Source organism: Wolffia australiana, chromosome 16 (genome assembly GCF_029677425.1).
Source record: "Wolffia australiana isolate 7733 chromosome 16, ASM2967742v1".
In the NCBI taxonomy this organism is placed as follows: Eukaryota; Viridiplantae; Streptophyta; class Magnoliopsida; order Alismatales; family Araceae; genus Wolffia; species Wolffia australiana.
In genome coordinates, this window is record NC_135850.1 from 10,846,094 (window position 1) to 10,866,673 (window position 20,580).

A 20,580-nucleotide genomic window follows, 5' to 3' on the forward strand; every position below is an offset into this window, starting at 1 on the left:
GAGACCTCCTCTTTAGAGAATTCGACTAGTCTCATTCCCCCTGATTCTGCATAGCCACGTGTGGGTTTCTTGTCATCATAGAGTGGTGGGAGTGTAGTGTTTGGAAGAGGTAGTACGGGAGCCGCATGTGAGGGCCAACGACTCTGGTCGCCCATGTCCTCTGTTTGGTAGTCGGCACCTCCTGTGCAGGCCCAGTATTCCCGACATGTATATGTTTGGGCTATGCAACCTAGTTGGGGTATTCGGCCGTGTTTGGCAGGGTCAGCTCTATCGGGCCGATCAGGTTGGTCTTGCCTGGCTCGGTCTAACTCAACTGGGTCGACCATGTAGACCTGGTCAGGCTCGATCAAGTCGACTAGGTCAACTTGGTCTGAGTCGGCCAAGTTGCCACAGCTTGACTCAACCAAGTCGTTCAGAATGACCCAGCTTGATTCGTCCGAGTCGATCGGGTAGACCCAGCCTAACTTGACCGAGTCAACCGAGTCAACCTGGCCTGGCTCGGCCGTGTTGACTGGGTCGACCCGGTTTGACTCGGCCGAGTCGGCCGAGTCGACCAAGTCAATCCATCCTAACTCTCTTGTGTCGACCTGGTTGATCTGGTCAGACTCGACCGAGTCAACTAGGTCTGACTTACCCGAGTAGACTAGGGCGACCCAATCTATCATGGCCGAGTCAACCGGTTCGACCCAGCCTGACTTGGTCGGGTCGTTTGAATCCGAGTGCTGATTTGGCATGTCATGTAGCAGATCATAGCCGCCCATTTGATGAGCCTTAGACGTATCGGACGGTGCCGATGAGGTGGAATATTCTAGGATAATGTGTGGCATAGGAAGCAGAACTAACGACAAAGCAATTAATGATTTGTTGGATTCTCCAGAATCAATAATTATGGCAGATGAAGTGGCGCATCCGACGGTCAATAATGGATCAATCGGCTCCTGAGTAAGATTTTCATTTGTTGGATTTGATGTGGCTATGTCGCGGGTCCCCAGATGGAAAGGTGGAGTTAATGGGCCATTGGCATTTAATGCCAATGGCTCTTTCATTTGAATGGGGGAGGGATGTACCTTGTGTCCATCATCTGAACCGTTGCCTTTATGACACGTGTCACATGGAACGGTCCAGATTGGGGGGTGGGAGGCTTGCTCCCAACAACATTTATTGCTCTCAAGGGCTTAACAGGTGAGTTTTGTCTTTTGTGGTTTTGATTTTTTTTTGCTTTTGAAATAGATTCGCTGTCTGATTCGTCCAGGCTGTCAGATCCCACGGCCTGGACAAATCTTACAGCTAGTGTGGGCATGCGTCGTTCTTTTGATGTGGGCAACACATCAAAAAAATGGCGCATTGGTTTGCCCACGGAGGCGGTGATGCCTTGTTGGATCGACGACATGTTAGCCATGTAAGTTGGCCAGCTGGGTGGTCCAGCTGATTCAGCGACCCGCATCGGATTGCGGGCTGCAGAATTTGACAGAAATGAAGATTTAAAACATGGAAATAGCTGTAAAAAGTGAGTGATTAAGGAAGAAATTGGTACCTTTGAATTCAGCTCGTCAAGATGTACAATTTGAGATCAAATTTGACGTATATAAAGGTTCTAGATCAAGAGATTTTTGAAAATAAAAATCAAAAGTAAAAACTCACCGTAAATCTTTAATCTGCTCTAGATTGAGCTATACTGCTTTGTTGAAGATAATTTAGGAGTCGTTGCCTATAGATTCCAACCTTTTCGAATCCAATGGGACTTAGCTCAGCAAAGGATATGATTGAATTTCCAATTTTGGAGGAGAGAGAAGCTCTTTAGCTCTTGGATCTGTTACAAGTTAAATAAACAACAAAAAGTGAATTTCAAATTCTAGCTTTACAAAAAGAAAGATGAGTTGTTTCCTCACATCATCAATATATAAAATGATGTTGAAATTGTTCAACATGCTGAAGAAAATAAAACAGGTTCAATCTGATCAACCCTCTGGTCTTCATCGTTATCTTCATCCTTTTGCTTGGTATCATTATTGTTATGATCCTCCGCTCACCTCTAAAACACTTTAATATCATGAGTAGCTCGATGCTTTATGTTGTCAACCTGAATCGCTTGTAGTTGATGATAGCACTAGTGAAAAAGAGTCTCTATGAGGATGCATGTGTTATTTAGAGTGATAAGAATTCATTCACAACCGGTAGCTGTGGATACGAGTGTTTACTTGTTACCTTCCACTAGAGTAGTGGTTCTAATGTACAGCATCTAGCTAATGCCCGTGATAAGTAGTGTATGTATATTTTCTGTCTAGCAACAACTCATATAGTGCTTTAGTAAAATAAGTTGTACCTGTCTAAGCTGGACAAAACATCTAGAAGAAACTGAATGAATAATGCTTTGAGCACTGAGGCACATTTACTAAAGTGTGCTCAAATGATAAAACTTTGTCTCTGATGCGGGACAACTAGAGGAACGGGTGTTGACGACCAAGGATACGGGATGGACGACGAAGGGTGCGGGACGTTGGAATGGTTTGGGAATGGGAGGGATAAATCCAACCACAAATACACATGATCGGTTTCGTAAACTTAAATCCGATGAAATAATGGTGGTGCAGCAGCCCCTTTCCTCGTCAAGGGCGTGAGTACTGGACGATGCCAAAGCACCAAATCCAAAACTCCGAATTTGCGTTCGCGGGAATACTCACGAAAAGACCTAATCCACTAGTCGAGGAAAATTCTAAGAAGTTTAAAAAAAATCCGACGGTGGTGGGAGAATTCTCGTGGAATACTGGACGAAGAACACACGACACCAAAGAGTTCAGGCGTACCTCGGCATCAAAGTGCGTGTTGAGGCTGTAGGGAATTCTGATCGTAATGTTGCTCGGCGATCCAGGCGTTGTATGGCCCTGCTTGGATGATAACTCGGCAATTTTGGGCGTTGAGCGGCCCAGGTGAGGGGACGAACAGCAAAAGTGACATACGAGTAGTGAACGTGGCTGGCGTGGGTGGTCTAAGTGCAGGCGTCCGGCGGAGGGCGACTCAGGTACCTGCGCAGGCGGCGGGAGTGGCGGCGTTAGCGTGTGGCCAAGGCACGGGCGGCCGGGTAAGCGACTTGCGCTGGCGTGCGCGGGCGCCGGCAGTCGCGAGCGTTTGCGGGCGCCAGCAGGCGCAGGCGTGTGCGGCCGCCGGCGGTTGCCGGCGTGCGCGGGCGCCGGCGGGCACTAGCGTGCGTGGGCACCGGGGTGGGCAGGCGCCGGTGGGCGCAGGCTAGCGCGGGCGCCGATGGGTGCAGGCGTGCGCGGGTGCCGGTGGACCGGCGATCGACGGGCACTGGCGTGCGCGTGCGCTTGCGCTGGTGGTGTGGGCGTTAGCGAACGGGCGGTCGGAGGGCATGTAGATGGCAGGGAGAGAGATCTCCTCATCGATGGCGGCGGCGGTAGAGACGAAGATTCAGCAGGGCTAGGGTTGGGGCAAGTGTTCCAAGAAGATAAATCAATTCTTTAAAATAACTTGCCTAAAAGTTTCATACAGCTTTGGCCTTCATATAGGCCTTGTAGGAAAGAGAAAATATGGGAAATGACGTAAAAATAAAATGTGGGAGACGTGTAATCATGGCACGTCAATGGGCAGTTCTTGATACCAAGCGGGACGTGGTATTTTTGACGTGCATTTTTGACGACATGTATATTTTTGACGACATGTCATGACGCGGGACGTCTCGAGAGGCGGTGGTAGCACGTCCGAAGTCTGGCAGTTATTTGGTTGATGTCGTTGACGATTCTGTGTGCCCGTCATGTCGGATGACGTTGGTGGGGCGTCCGGTGTCGATGCGGTAATGTCGTCACCACCAGTCTCTATAGTCACAGTCAACTAAACGTAGCTCCATGGATGGATTACTACGTGCAAAAATGGTGAAGCCCGAGTTGCGAGTGACGATTAATGCATATTTACTCATCTTGGTCTTCATTGCCAGGCAAGCATTGTAGATGAATGTCTGTTGTAGTGACACTGCATGATCTCATCTTGGATACCAAGCATGAGACTCTCTAGATGTCTTATTATAGCTCTAATGATAAAAATTATATTATTTTTTGTTGCTGCCTTCGATTGCCTGGTGAGAATGGTAGCCATCACAAGGGGTTGAAATATACATGTGAAATACTTGATCATCTGCCATTCTTCATCACCTAGCACATGTTTCTTCTGAATGTGCAATGCCATGATGTCAAGAATGTCCCTCTTCTGTACACTATCAATCTGCATATCATATTTTGGATTCCACCTTGTTGTGTGGCCTTAAGGAACATTTGTTTGGTTCAATAAGCCAAAATGCTTGCATAATGATATATAAGACTTGTCATGTTGTATCAAACCACGTATTGTAGTGGTGGAAGTACGATGCCACCCAACATAAATGAACCAAAGTCACCATAGGAACCGATTTGTTCACTACTGTTCACCCCAAGGATATCATTAACATCTATAATGACCTGCTTTGATGGCACCTCTATCACACATAAAGAGCTCATCCTGGCCTGGACTATGAGGTTTATGATGTGCGCCATACAAAGCATGTGTCTTCAGTTTGGATTCTATTAGTTAAGTGTCTACGTGTCAAATTGAGGGTTTATCAAGTTTACTTATTACTCTAGGATAAGGTCACTGGATGCACCTGCCTAAAATTATGTCATAATGATAAAAATGAATTGAGAAAAAAACATAACATTCATAATATAGTGATGCAAAACTTTCCTCTTCATCTCAAACTCCTCTAAAATTTAGGATGTGTATGCTCATGTTATCCCTTGCATGAGGGCCTTTCACCCGGTGTATATGAAGCACACACTTGCACAATTTTTGCTCCATGTATACACAATTCACGATCACCCTTAAGAATGCAATGTTGTTTGCCAAAGTAAACAAGTCAAGTGTTAGAGATACTCCAGCACTGTCAGCCAATTTCTTTGTATGTTCTTTTTCATATCTTCGTAAAGTGATGGAGGACAACGTCGGGGATGGGGTCTAGTCATCACCGAGGTGTTGGACTCGGTATCGAGTATCGCGTTGTCGGACGCTGATTCCGAAGAAGTCATCCAACTCGGGATTCCTACGGGGTAATCCTACGACGAAATGCACGGGATCGGGTACGAAGTACGTGCAGCTGCCGACAAGCAAGGGTTGCTGAATCCGGGACGTCGAAGGGGTCACCCAGAGACGGAGGTAGACCTTCCAAACCTCTTAAGAGCGGGACGAGGCCGCTACGGCGCCGGACGGGAAAGTCCCGCCGGATTGTGCTCGCACGGGACGGGCGGATCCGACTTGTACCAAACAGGTAAGACACTCAAGTGCAACGTAGTTTTCACTCAACCTGTCACACTCACCTATGTCTAACCTGAGCACGATGGAGGCAACCGAGAACGCATTGCAAGAAATAAAGGACGGGGCAGGATAGGACGGCGTACCTCGAGGTCGCCCGGTGGTAATCGACTCAATCTCGAACAGCTTGGAGATGTAACGTGGTGTCAGACAGCGGCGGTAGCAGGGTGCAACAATGGCAGGCAGGTGGCACGGTGGGCGCGGCGCGACGGGCGTGGCACGGGGCACGGCGAACGGGCACGTGCGGCAGGCGCAACGTGTGCAACAGGCGCTGTGTGTGCACAGAGCGCGGTGCCGCAAGGGCGTGAGGTGCAGCGAGTGCGCGAGGCGCGGCGAGGGCGCGCGGCGTGGGGAGGGCGAGCGGCACGGCAAATGTGTGCAACACTAGGGACGTGGCGCGAAGCAATGTCTCCGGCCTGGTGACGGGCTTGAGAACAGCAGGTACCGGCAGAGGCTGCGGGTTGCTGTGCCGACAGTCAGCGGCAACACAGAGCGTTGGCGGGTGCAACACAGGCTTTGACGGGGCTCCGAGGATCGTCGCGGGGGCAGGTGCACAGGCAGCGAATGACCCGGTAGGGACAGTCACAGTGGTGAGCAGGTGAGGACGGACTGGCACGATACGCGGCCGCCAAATCAACGTGCTCGCGTCTGCTTAACGGCGGCAAGGAGAACCCACGGTCGTGCGGGGCACTTTGAGGGTTATAGAACAGGCGGTGTCAGGCGGAGCAGTTGGGACAGATACCGGCAGCAGTTGCTGTCGCATGCATCGGCATTCGCGGCGTGAAGCGGTGATGTGGCTGCAACACGGAGGCGGCGCAAGGGCACTTGATGAAGCCGTGCGGCGGCGGCGGTAGCGCATAAGAGGGGCGCGGGTACGGCGCGACGCCAAGGAGGGAGCAAGCCCGTGGGGGCGTCAGGAGGGTCAGACCACGCGGGCGGCAACGGTGGCTCTGGTGCAACATCAGGCACAGGCAACGGCGGTGGCTTGGGCGTGGCTGGGAGTCGCGGAGGCAACGGTGACTCGGCGAGGCTGGCCGAGGGCGGCGACGACAGCTGACTCCCTGGTTTCCATCTCATTCCCCTCTTCCCTTCTCTCTTCTCCTTCCTCTTCCTCCTTTCTCTCTTCTTCCCTTGGAGCGCAACCCTAATTCTTCAATGAGGAAACAAACTTATTTTCCAAATTCAACAAAAGGGTCCCGTTTAGGGCATCCCCTCTTCCCTTAAATAGGGGGAGGAGTGGATGGCCCTTAGACCAAAAGACAACACAAACGACATGATGACCTATGACCTAAGGAAATCAAAACGAAGGGGAGAACTGGGAAATGATGACGAAGGGGGGAAGGGGAGATCCTTATAAAGACGAACCTCCCTCCTTACACATGACCATGATGAGGTCTAAAACGGGGAATGATGAAAACCGAAAACAAAACGACGAACGAAACGAAGAACATAAAGACGATAATAAGGTATCCGTTACCCAGGATATTTGAATTTGGGCGTGCGTACCGTCGCCTTGGCTTGCCGAGCGGGCTGAACACGTACGGCTGGTGCTGTCGAGGACGATGGTGACGTCTCCAAAGACGTTTCTGGGGCTGCGGCTGGAGCTGCGCCATCATAAAGTGAATGCACTTTAAAATGATAGTATTAATTTGATAGCCCTCAATGGGACATTTTATCCTAACATTAGCCCATTGTTAATCAAAAAGAAATATTAAGCACACCAGTTCTTCTTTTGTCTTCTCTATTATATGTCCAGTATAATAGTACTTCATACTTGTTGTTGTGTCAAAGTATTCAGCTACACCTCTCACCTAGAATTTGACTCCCTTTGCCCTTCAAGGTAACATGCTTTACAATGAAACCTCTCAATTTGTCTCCAGAGTGGAGTGTTGCTTCGATATTTTCTATGGTCTATAGTGATACCACATAAGTTACACTTGAATTTATGTCATCCCACACATGTGCAGTACCTAAACACATCACATGTGTTAAGGTGAATTATTTTGTGTTTGTTATTTGTGCCTCTGTCATTTGATTCCTTTTTTGCAAACATGACTATGAAAAATATGGTCCATCTGAAGGTGTATCATATTCCATCCAATAAATTGATAGTTTAATGAAATGAAATATGGATTGAAGTGAATCATTAATGAGAAAAAAAATTACACATGGTTATTATCTAGTCCAGCCTCATGGGAAAGAGAATGATGGGAATCAACTAAGACGTCTAACAGGTTTCCAAAAACTGATGGTTATGGGTTTATCCCATGGTCCTCCAATTGATATTTAAAAAGAGTCTTGTCCCATGGTTCCTTGAGCAAAGAAGTAAGAAGTTGTTTCTAGTTAGAAAGGAGAAAAATTAGAACTAATGCAGAACAAGATGTTGGGATTGAACGACCATTTTGTCAATTAGGCAGGTAAAAATTACAGTTGGAATGCCGATGTGAACACACGCGAAAAGTCAACGAGAAGCACAAATAGGACGTATGATGACACAAAGACCACTAAGTCACGGTATGATGAACTTGGGAATGTCACTCGGCTCCTTATTGTTGGGTTCTAGAGGCTTTAACATTGATGAAGAAATCAAAACATTCCACAGCGGAATACTTAAATAGAATGGAATGGAATAAAAAATAATTGGACGATGTACTTGTGCATGTATTGCATCCGTGATTCGTTTGATCCTTGAACAAGTCACGTGGAGCTGCTCATGTGTACGACCTCTATGAGTATCCACGCGGTCCTCAACACGTCAGATCTCTTCCTTCTTGTTGATGAGCCCCGTTCACACTCTGTTGTTGTCGTTGCGTCGTCCCAATCGCATCAGGAGTGGAGAGGAGGTGTGGGGAAAGGGAGAAGAAGGGGAAGGCCCTGACCACTTTTGGCCTTAGTGAATTTCATTTAGGGCCTTCCCCTATTTATACTTAGTGGGTATTTTTCATAAAACTCCAAAACGTAAGTATATCTTTTGATGTCCAAAGATCATTTGCGTGTTACCCTCTAGGCCCATGTATCAGTCTAGTTCACGACTCCAGCAGCCCGATAACCTTTATTGGCCATCCAAATTAATTATCTATATCAACATATAGATTAATTAACGTCGGATTGATTTAGCCAAATCGATAGGTTGAGTCGCCAACATGTGGGGTGCCAAGCTACACCTCGTGCTCTAGACGACACAAACAAGTGTGTATCGATTCACTCATGGAACCTGTTCATCCTTAGTTACCATGTATGTATAGTCCCTCATCCACTCGATGCTCCAGGATGACTTAGGGTATGGTTAAGTGACAAACTCTAATCAGTCATCTGAGTTAATACTAATGCGTTTAGAAATCATCAGAGAACTCTTTGCCAATATTTCACTGCTTGGCCAAGGACTTCATCGCATCATCTTCCCTGAGCTGTCACCTCTTATACCAAGGGTGGACAATCCCATTTTGACCGCTCAATCATCTTTGTGAACTTCTTGATGCACCCGAACTAATACTATTCAAAATCCCATGATTAGGGACACGTATATCATAGTAGAAGTACAATTATTCGTCCACAAGACGTCTTTGGTGTCTCAAGTCTAAGGACCACTTACACAACTGTGACGTTAATCAGCCTGATTGATAGTTTGGTATAATACAATTCAGGGATTCATACAGATCAATTCAGTGAACTCTTTCCACTAAAGATCACCCACTATCTATCCTTAATGTCTCCACATTAATGGCTATAGGACCTAGCATATGAGTAAGGCTAGAAATTGCTATTCTATTTGGATACTTCGATGTCTTTCTCGAGCATCCTTCAAATAGGAATATTTAAAACACATGCTTAAAGACTAGTTATCTCCGTATTACGATCTCATCATAATTCACTAAGTCTCATCATGTATTCATGAACTTCATTGTTAAACATCACATGTTCACTATAATGAATATGTTGTACTAATGAACATGGAACGAGACGCAGAGTGAGTGATTGCTTGCTTACCACATATATTTTCATCACTAATGACCGGGATATCGGGTCGAAGACTGATGGTGCAATGACTACTACTACGGCTAGTGCGTGCACCCTCGATGGGTCCAACCGAGGACGTACTGACAGAAGTCCTATCCCTTAGAACATTAGCCCTATCTACTCCTATCAAACGCCCCAGCAATGGAGACGAGCTCGGAAGGTATTTGACGAAAATAAAAGAACCCATAAAAAGTTAATGGTGAGCGCATCTACGGAACACACCCCAATCATTCGTGATAATAATAACGAGAGTTCGACATTCATTATGTCGATGTTGATAGTGTTAGTGGGCAGTGTTGCGATGGCAGCAATTTGGGGACCAGGTTCAACGAGTCCTAGTTGTCGAGGATGTGAGACGTGCTTGGGGAGCCAGGGTCGATCGGAGTACGGGATGATCAAAGTCAATCTGATGGCTGTGTCGGCATGTGGGCGTGAGGAAAATTAACAAGTGTGAGGGCGCGTGCATGGGTGTGCAATTCAGGCGATTCCTCAGTTTCCTCGGGGATACAAGTCTTTTCCAAGCGTTAGCAGGGTAGTGCGAGCCGTTGCATGATTGACAATGTGAAGCTCGATGGTGCAAATGGCAACATGACAACAATGGTGGCAGCATAACGGTAGCGGTGGTGGTGCGATGATAGTGTTAGCGGTGGCCCAAAGGGGTGAGCGAGCGGCGATAGTGGCAAAACAACACAAGTGACGAGGGGTGAGGGCATAGCAGCGGGACAACAAGACAATGTGAGTGCCATGGGGGCGGCAGCGGCAGAGCCGCAACAGGTGCAGGTTGAGTTGTGGCCTATGGGGCAGCAACAACGACGACTGTGATGCGACGTAGGTTGAGCGGTGTGGTAAGCGGCAACAACGGGAGTGGCACAACGCAGGTTTTGCAGTGGGATACGTGGCGGCAGTGACTGCATGCGGCGTTAGTGTTTCACAATGAATGGCCTTTTCCTTTGACACCCTCTCCAACCCCTCCAAAGACTTAGCCATTATCTCCTGAAAAAGTCTCTCTCATCTGAAATTGGCGACTTGGCCATAACTCTCGTGTTTGAGCTCAGATCAAGCTGAAATCACTCCCATTGGGTTTGGAAGGCTGAAATTCATCAGAAGCGACTACAAAATCTCTCAAGCGGAGTAGAATAGCTCAATTTCAGAGAGATTAAAGGTCCAAGGTGAGTATTCATTTTCAAATTTTGTTTTGCAAAAATAATTAAAATTTGGAGCCCAAACTTTGCCACATCTGGGCTTGAGTCAATCGTCTCACTGTGCTGAATTGCAAGCTACTATTCACTTCCCTTCACTTTTTGAACGTGAATTTTATGTTTCAAATTATACATTACCATCAATGTTTTGGCGGCCCCCAATCCAATGCGGGCTGCAGAGATTGAAGGACCTTTCAACTAGCCGTTTGATGTGGCAGATACGTTGGATGGCTAGCTCAACCCCTCGCCAGCTCTAGGAGAATGCAAGGAGAGTTCATCTCACATGTTACACATGTCAAACAAACTCAAAATGCCCGAGCTGGCACCGCGATCCATCCAGACTGTCAGATCTGACAGTCCAGATGCATCAGATGCACTTGACAACAAGGTGCTGACTAGGGCGAGTTGAGCCGAGTAGATTCGGCTGAATGCAATCAAGTTGACCCGGCCAAACTTAGCCAAGTCAAACTGATCGTATCGGCCGACTTAGCCTGAGTCGACCGGGTTGAATCGATCGATATCGATCGGGTCGACTAGGTAAACTCGACCGGGGTCAAACCAGCCAACCCGGCCGATTCAGACCAGGTCATTCTGGTAGACTTGGCCGAGTCCAATCCGAATGATCTGGCTGATACTGAACGTGCTGACTTGGTTCGCCCAACTGATCAGGACTAGGCTGCCTCGGTCAATCTAGTAGATTCTAACAAGGCCAAACTGGTTGACCAGAATAGGTCTATACTGGTCGAACCTGAAGATTCTGATCGGGTTGACTCATTCAACCTAGCTCAGACCGACACAAGGAGAGTTGACCTAGCCGAAATGGTCGCATCTGGCCCGGTTGAACCAAACGACCCTGGCCAGTTCCATTGGTTGAATCAGCTAAGACCAACCTAGCCGACCAGGCTGACCCAGTCCAGGTCAACCATGTCGCCCATGCAGGACTTGCACATGATGGAAAGAGAGGGACTACGCTAGAAGAGCACTCATCCAGATCTCCCCACAAATGACTTAGGTGGCGAGAGTGGCTGGATCTTCACAGAATGCTGCCACCCCATCACCCCCAAAGATCACACTTCTGCCCCTTTATGATGATAGGATTTTGACCTATGGTTTGACCAAACCTGAGGGAGTGCGGCTCATTGCATTCTCCAAAGAGGAAGCCTCCCAAATGGTAGTGCCATTCACTTACACTCTGGTGGGCTGATTCGGTATTAAGTGCCCCCTTATCGACGACATCAACCGTATATACCTAGCAACAAGGCACTTTCTCGGACCGGTGGTCATTAGAGCTCGCAACCACAATAGTGTATTCATCCGCTTCCAATTGGAAACTAACTTCCGAGAGGCTTGGAGCCGCACCACTTGGATGATTAATGGTTCCATTATGCATGCCTATTGATGGACGTCCGAGCAGACGAGCAGCTCACGCAATCATTGCCCCCACTATGTCTTGGTGTGGATAGGTTTCTTGGAGTGTAACCACACCTCTACACACCACTACTTTGGAATCCTTAGCTAGTTCTGTTGGAACATTTATACACCTTGATAGAGACGTACATCTGTTCAACTACCCAAGGTATGTTAGGGTATTTGTAGAGATAGATCTACTCGAGCCCATTCATCCGATGATACTCATTCACAATGGCGATGAGTTGATCATCTAGCCTATTGTGTATAAGAACCTCCCACAGTTTTGTATACACAGTATCCTTTTGGGTCACACTCTCCATACGTGTCGCCAAAAGGTGTTGCAGGCCACCTTGCCTTCCACGGAGGAGTACCTCCCCCCTTTGCCCTATGATGAATACATAGTAGTGGTAAAGTCCACCCCCCAAGGGCATCACCCTAACCAGAAACTACCTCCACCTACACAGCCCATCCCCACACCGCAGGATGCGATAGGTGTACTGCCTCTCCCACCTTGAGACTTTATGTCTGCGAAGCCTATCTTGGCCAAGCCCACACCTACAACTTCATAGTGGGTGATGAGCGCCTCATACCATGACCCCGGCTAAGGATCCTTCTCTTACCAACCGGTCGGGCAAGGGTAAAGAGGTTAAGGAACCCTCCCTCACCTCAAATACATTTTCCCTTTTGGACGTACTAGAAGGACCATACATACGAGATTGCACGGAGGTCGGGCGCCCCCCTAGATCTACCCCTACTCGTCCCTCTCCATCCCCTCGGCCTACATCTACCAACCTCTCATCTTCCTCTCGGTCTACACCCTCTTGCCCCATATCATCCCCTAGGCCTACATCATCCCACCCCTCACCATCTCCCCTTGTTCTTCCATCACCTCGATCACCATCCCTTATCTCATCCCCTCCACCACCCCCTCGTTCCCCTACATCATCCTGCTCCTCCCCTTGGCTGCTCCATCTCCATCCCCTTCCCCTCCTTCACCCTCCCATAGCCCTACCCCACCTTCTCATCATAGCCATATACCACCCCCACCTGATATACTCTCCTCCCTGGCCGACCTCCATCCATCCCATATCCCGTTTGATCGAGAGGAATGCTTGACTTACCGTCAAGCTTCGCTCACCAGTTATAGGGATACTTGTGGGGATACTAGCAGTCATGCTTCCACAGGAGAGGAGGAGGACGATGCCTCCATCTCTGAGGACTCAGACTTGGACACCTCTCTTCCTTCAAAACATCATTCGGATGCCCCTCATACACGTCGCATATTTAACACCCGATCGAGGATGCGTTACACGAGCCGATAGCTTTATGATCCCAAATCATGTTTGGAATTGTAGAGGGATCGTCAACCCTCTAATCTAGTCACATCTCTTTTCTTTAATCAATAAGCACAACCTAGGGATAGTTGGGCTTATTGAGCCGATGACTACATCAGATCACTCCCATTCCATTACGAGGAAACTCGGAATGGATCGCATTTATTGTCATCCTTCGAATAAGCTCTGGTTTTTTTGGAAGCGAGATTATTCGTTGGAATTACTTGCTGAAGGGTCACAGTATGCTACTTTTATCATATCATACTCCCCGAAGCCCTACACGCGCACGGTAGTCTATTCCTCTCATAGACATCTAGTGCGGGAGGCCCTCTAGGGGGAACTCACTCAACATATCCAGGCCCACAAGCAGCTTGTTGATCTCCCCTGGTTTATAGCCGGGGATTTCAACTGCATACGGGCAGTCAGTGAACGCTAGGGAGGTCGACCTCCCAAGTCACGATCCATATATGCGTTCAATGATTTTATTTACCAAGCTTCACTTGTGGAGCCTCCCACTATAGGTGAGAAGTGGACATGGTGCAATGACCGCTAGGCAAATGCACGCATGTATGAACGGCTCGACCGCTGTTTTATTAATAGCACTACGCTGATGCATTGTACTATCACAATTGAGATCCTACCAAGATACTACTCGAACCACTCACCGATTCTCCTTCTCCCCAACTCGACTATAAGAGTTCGCCATCCCCCATTTTGATTCCAAGCTATGTGGCTAGAGCATGAAGACTTTGATAGCTTTGTGCACAGTCATTTGCATAGAACGATCTCTACATCACCTGTGGTGAACTTCAGTCATAAACTAAGGAGCCTCAAGTTTCATCTGAAATGGTGGAATTAACATGTATTTGGAGACGTGCAGGCACCAATCGAAGTGCTCAAGATGGAGCTTGCTGCTATCGAGCAACAACTACAAGATGCTTGGGCAGACAAAGCGGGGGAGCGCAAGCTTAAGCTTAGTGAAAAGCTAGAGGATGCCATGCGGCGACAAGAGATTTTCCATCTCCAAAAATTGCGTATCCAATGGTTGTGAGAAGGTGACAGAAACACACGTTTCTTTCATGCCTTGATTCATCACAGAGCCCATTATGTATGTGACACCAGTTGCATAAAGTATGCCATAGTAGTCTCTGTAATGTATGGCATCTAGTAAATAGTCTCTACAACTTTATGCAACTAGTAGTCTCTGTAATGTATGCCATAAAGTTGCATCCATGATCATTAAAAATCGACTCAGGACCTTCCTTGATAGACTTATCTCGCAGTGCGGTTTTGTCAAGGGTTCACAGATCTAGGACAATATCATGCTTGTTCACGAGTTAGTCCCGTCATTAGACACTCATATTTGGGGCTCGAACATCATCATCAAACTAGACATAGAGAAGGCCTTTGATCGAGTTGAGTGGAATTTCCTTACCAAAGTGTTGCGTCATTTTGGGTTTACTGATGCATTCATCGATATAGTGATGTGTGCATTAGAGCGAATCATTTCTCTCTCCGGGTTGATGGAAACTCCACTGGTTTCTTCACGGCCACGAGAAGTCTATGAAAATGTGATACCATCTCACCCACCCTTTTCATATTGAAGGAGGAGTGTGAGCAATCGCCCGTGGCCTAATCCAACCATATTTCACAAAAAGGGGATGACCGATCCTCTCGCATTCTCTATTTGCAGACGATGCTATCCTTTCCTCTATGGATCGAAAAAATCTATTACAGAACTTATGATTGTCCTCACTACGTACGAGTGGGGTTCTGGCCAGCTTGTCAATACCTCAAAGAGCAGCTCGTCAGCCCATCCACCACTATAATTCACTCTCAGATTATCCAACAATATACCAGGTACTGGCAAGGGTGCCTCCCTTTTCGATTATCTAGGATGCCCTATCTTTCTCGAACGCGCGAGACATCATTATTTTGATGCCTTGGTGGCCAACCTAAGAAAGAAACTAGAAGGATGGAAACTCCATTTTTTATCCTTAGGTGGCCGCATCCAGCTTATTTGACATGTCCTCATGAGCATCCTACAACACACCCTAGCAGTCCAATCCTCATCACTCACAGTCCTCCGCTCTATGGAGTGATTGTGCGCACGTTTCTTATGGTCTAGTCACCTTACGGGAGAGCGTCGCCACCATTGGGTTTCTTGGGAGAAAACTTGTCCACCGGTGCACGAGGGGGGGCCTAGGGATCAAACACCATCAGACTGTCCAAGACATACTTCAGAAGAAGCTTGTGTGGCGTATGCGTTCCACGAACTTCCCGTTGGGGAGTTTCATCTCGGCCAAGTACGGCAAGTGGGCTTGTAGAGAGTTGGACATCCAAGGTCCTCACAGATGGAGGGCTTGGCAGTGCCACTAGCTAGAGATAGCCAATGTCACCCGTTGGCATGTCTGTCTGGGTGCGATTAGCGCCTAGTATGTTACATGGCTTGTCGACGAGCCTTTAGCCTGCCAGCCTCACTTTGCACCCCACCGACTGTGATTGATCGTGGCATAGTTGCTCACGGGCAACACACACCTCCTCTGGGAACAACATGGCCTCCCCTTAGACATGTTATCCCAGGCCCATAGTATTCTCATCAGGACCACTCACGACAGTCCTATTTGGACGCGTACCCTCGATGGGTCCTTATCCTGCCAATCCTCTTGCGAGCATTTCCATGAGAAATCCCCCACCCAGCGCTAGGGTCGTCGCATTTGGCATCCGGTGATCATCAATCGAGTCTCCTTCTTTCTTTGGAGACTCATACATTGTGGCCTCTTGACAGATGATCTAGTGACTTGTATCGGTCACTCCCTTAGTTTGCGTTGCTAGTGTTGTCCCTCATCTCCCCAGGCTGAGACTATGGAGCACCTTTTCTTCCATAGTGAGGCAACCCTAGACTGTCGGCGCTAAAAATACACATCATTTGCCCCCACTACTGCATACCCATTCTATTCTAACCCTGTTAGAGTGTTTTGGCAAGATTTTTCTCTCGCCACCACGCTCTAAGTGGAGCCCATTCCTTTCCATCACCATAACTTACTTACTAAGGGAGATCTGGAAAGGGCAAAATTCTTCTCGTTTTGAAGGGACCCCCATGCAAGCTCTAGATATCATGCAATGAGTCCAATAGTGAATACGACACACTCACCATCTTATACCGCCCCTCGCCCACAGCTCAGCCCTAACATGCGATTTTCTTCGCACTTGGAGCATATTGGTGACCCTTGGCCCCATCACCATTCGGCTACAACTTGTCCATTGGCACCCACCGCCAATTAGCATCCTCAAGTTGAATGTGGATAGTGCAGCCAAAGGGAACCTGCGACCAACAAGAGGGGGTGGTATCCTTCGCAACCACACAAGGAGTATTCTCTTAACCTTTTCATCTTTTATGGTATCCAAACTAACACAATAGCCGAGGCTATGGAAATTCGTGATGGTTTGCTCCTCTGCGAGGCGCAAAACCTTCACAATGTTGTTGTAGAATCGGACTCACAGGCATAGTTTAGGGACGCAGAACGGATGATTTTTTCATCCTAGGATGAAAAAATTGTCCCGTCCAAGGGTATGAACAAAATTTGGGACAAAAATTCATCCCGTGGACCATCGAACGGGACAATTTTTGTCCCGTGGGACAAAAAACTATCTGTTTAGATGTCTCGGATGATGGATGGATGAATGTGGACGAAAAACCACCAGATTCACATCCTACGGTTGAGTTGTAAGCACGTGGCCTCGCGTGTGCAAAGTTCCTGTATTTTTTCACATGTGCAAACTGACACTGCTCAGAAATAATTGTACATATGTCTATTTGGATTCTCTCTCCTCCATATTTCCCTAAAAAATTTAGAAAAATCTATAATAAGATTAGCATCCGACACTAGTTGCGCGAGGGCAACAGACCGCAGATGCCCTTGCCAACCATGCGATATGCACTCAAGCCCCTTCTAATCTTTATTCCTCTTGATAGGAACTCCCTCAGGCAGCTTGTGGTTTCCACCACGTTGAGCTCCTCGGATTTCTGGCTATTTGCACGCGCCGCACTCTGTCAAAGGATACACCCCACGACTAGCGTATTCCATGCAGCATTAGAGGCGAGAGCACTCGCCCTCTCACCTGACTGATGTCCCGCCACATGCCTCAATGATGCCACCTGTTGACGGCGCAGAGAGCTCCACACACTCCATGCATCATCACTGCTATGGGGGGACCTGGTGAGATGTTGACACGAGTGCCCTTCTCTGAGCACTTGCTAGGTATCACTCATGTACCTTTTTCTTTTCTTGCACATAACGTTGATGAGTAGGATTCGACTGTAATTGGGATATTTATGATTGGTCTACGGGCACAACCACAGGATTGGACGTAACCAGCACCATGTATTTTGACAATATAATAAAAATAATAATGGATGGCCAAAAACATGATGGAAAAATCAAAACAGATATTCTTTCTTTTCTTCTTTTTTTCTCCTCTTCTAATGAGGGGTGCCCCTCCCCCTCCTTAAGAAATAAAGGGAGAAGGCCCACGTGTTGGGTCTTATGGACCCCTCTAGAAAGGAGAGACCCGCACACATGCCCACATAGGCCCACACACACAAACACACAGGCCTAAACATACAAACACATAGGCTCACATACAAAGCCTTCAAAACAAAAAGAAGGTCAACAACTTGAACAAAAGTAACGTCAACCTCTGGGGGCCCATTGACTAGGCCGAGTACTTAAAGCCTAGGTTTAAGTACTCCTTGAGCCCGTGCTCCTTGGGCTGGTTGAGACCGTCTTCGGAGCTAGATGGTCCCCATCAAGAACATTGGAAAAATTTAAGAATAACATCCAAATAGTTGATAGTTTGAACCCAAAAAATGAATTTCAATTATATGCAGGGAATGCAAAAAAGACAAAAATTAACTGTCCCAGTAAAAAGAGTTTAGATTGATGGAATCAATTAAGAACTTACCTCTTCTGCTTTTATTTTATTCAGAAACTCTTTGACTGAATCTTGTACGTATTCAACCTTTTCCAGCCAACAGAAATACAGAAACCATAACTGGCTTGCTTAAAATCTAGGCAAACTAGGTATTTTTCAACTGTGTAATTGGTTTTCAACAAACTTATAAAGTTATCAACTTAAGTTTAGATCATACTATTCATCTCTATAGATTAATTTGTAATAAATTAATATGAAAAGGTATACCCTGATTTCAGAGAAGGATACAGTTATTATACTACATCTTTTATGTTGTGAGAATTAAGACGCATGCATTTTTCATATAAAACATTTTGGAGTTGTAGGGTTGATTAATTTATCAACCTTATATGTTGCATTGATAAATCAGTTAATCTTGGTTTTAAAAAAAGAGAGATAGTCTTTTAAGCCTTGTGTCCTGAGAAGAAATTTGAGATGTTGTTATGCAAAACTCAACTTTTTTGATAAGGTAAATTTTGAATATTGCGGGAACTGGTGAGGAGAATCAGCTTATCTGGTTTGTTTCCTTCTTTTTTGGATAGTATCCTCTAATCTTGCCTAACATGGATAAAGAGACACGGAATTCAGTGATTCAGTGTTAAATAAAGTAGAGACAACAAATTATTTTTAAAGAAGAGGGAAAAAAACACAAATTAAAAGATGTGCACATGCTCCGCTTTTATTTACACTTTGTCCATTAAGTATATGTACCTTTTAAAATATATGTCTGAAGCAGAATGACAGTTCAGGCCCAAAAAATTTGGAATGAAGTTTTTCTTAAGCATCAGATGTGACCCATAATCAACATCATTCATCGAATAACTTATCAAGAGGGTGGATTAAAAAGTAGGAAGAAAGTTAACGGCACCAAGCTAAATGATATTTTCTTCAAACCCCTTGATGTACCACTCTTCGGCCCATTCATCTTGGAAGATAATCGAGCTCAATACAAATAAAAAAATTTAGCCCTAAATGACATTTGGTATTATTCTTCCTAAAACATGATTGCAATTAGATTCATATATGTTCATGACCACACCAATCCCCATTTCAGAACAAAAAATGCTTGCTCATTACAGAGGCATTTTCAAAAAAATAAAGCAATATGCTCAAAGAAAAGAGATGAAGTCATTATTATTTTTTTAAAATGAGATTCCAAAAATCAATCTCTTGTTTGATCACTTAGAATGAAAACTGCATTAAAGGCCTTCCCCATTTTGTCTCTGAATTTCCAATGCACGGGTGCAATCAACATCACAATTTCAGAGAGAGGATGAGAGATAGAGAGTAAAAAAAGAAAAGACAAGAAAATATTCAGTAAACAGCTTTTCAAAAAATCTCAAATTAATTATGTACATCCATTATAATTAGGTTCTTCTTTATGCTTACTCATAAAATAAATCCAGATATAACTGCATTGATAATGGTCCAGCATACATTTTTGACTAGCATTTACTATCTAACATGACTTCCTAGATAATTACATATTGATATTTGATTCATAAAGTAAAATCTCACCATTGTTTCATGACCTAGTATAATTTTTTTTAAAGGGGGTCTTCTTTATAGGTGAGCTAGAACATAAATTTTAAGGGATTTTTTTTTTCTTGATCAATCCCAAGTTTTGGCTTAATCATCTTGAAAGAATCTTATTTTTTGCCCTCCAAAAAATTCATAATAAAGCTCACCTATAAATAGGAAGCTCTCTCATACAGTTCATACTTGTTCATTAAACTTGGGTTAAGTCTCAGATTGATGCCATCATCAACAAGATCAATCCCAAGTTTCAGCTTAATCATCTTGAAAGAATTTTTTTCCCCTTCAAAAAATTGATAATAAAGGTCTTCTATGAATAGAAAGCTCTCTTATACAGTTCATACTTGTTCATTAAACTTGGGTTTAGCCTCAGGTTGATGGCATCATCAAAAGGATCAATCCCAAGTTTTAGCTTAATCATCTTGAAAGAATCTTATTTTTCCCCTTAAAAAAATTCATAATAAAGCTCACCTATAAATAGGAAGCTCTCTCATACAGTTCATACTTGTTCATTACACTTGGGTTAAGTCTCAGATTGATGACATTATCAACAAGATCAATCCCAAGTTGCGGCTTATTCATCTTGAAAGAATTTTATTTTTCCCCTACAAAAACTTCAAAATAAAGGTCATCCATAAATAGATTGATGGCATCATCAACAAGATCAATCCCAAGTTGTGGCTTATTCATCTTGAAAGAATTTTATTTTTCCCCCTACAAAAATTCATAATAAAGTTCATCTGTAAATAAATTGATGG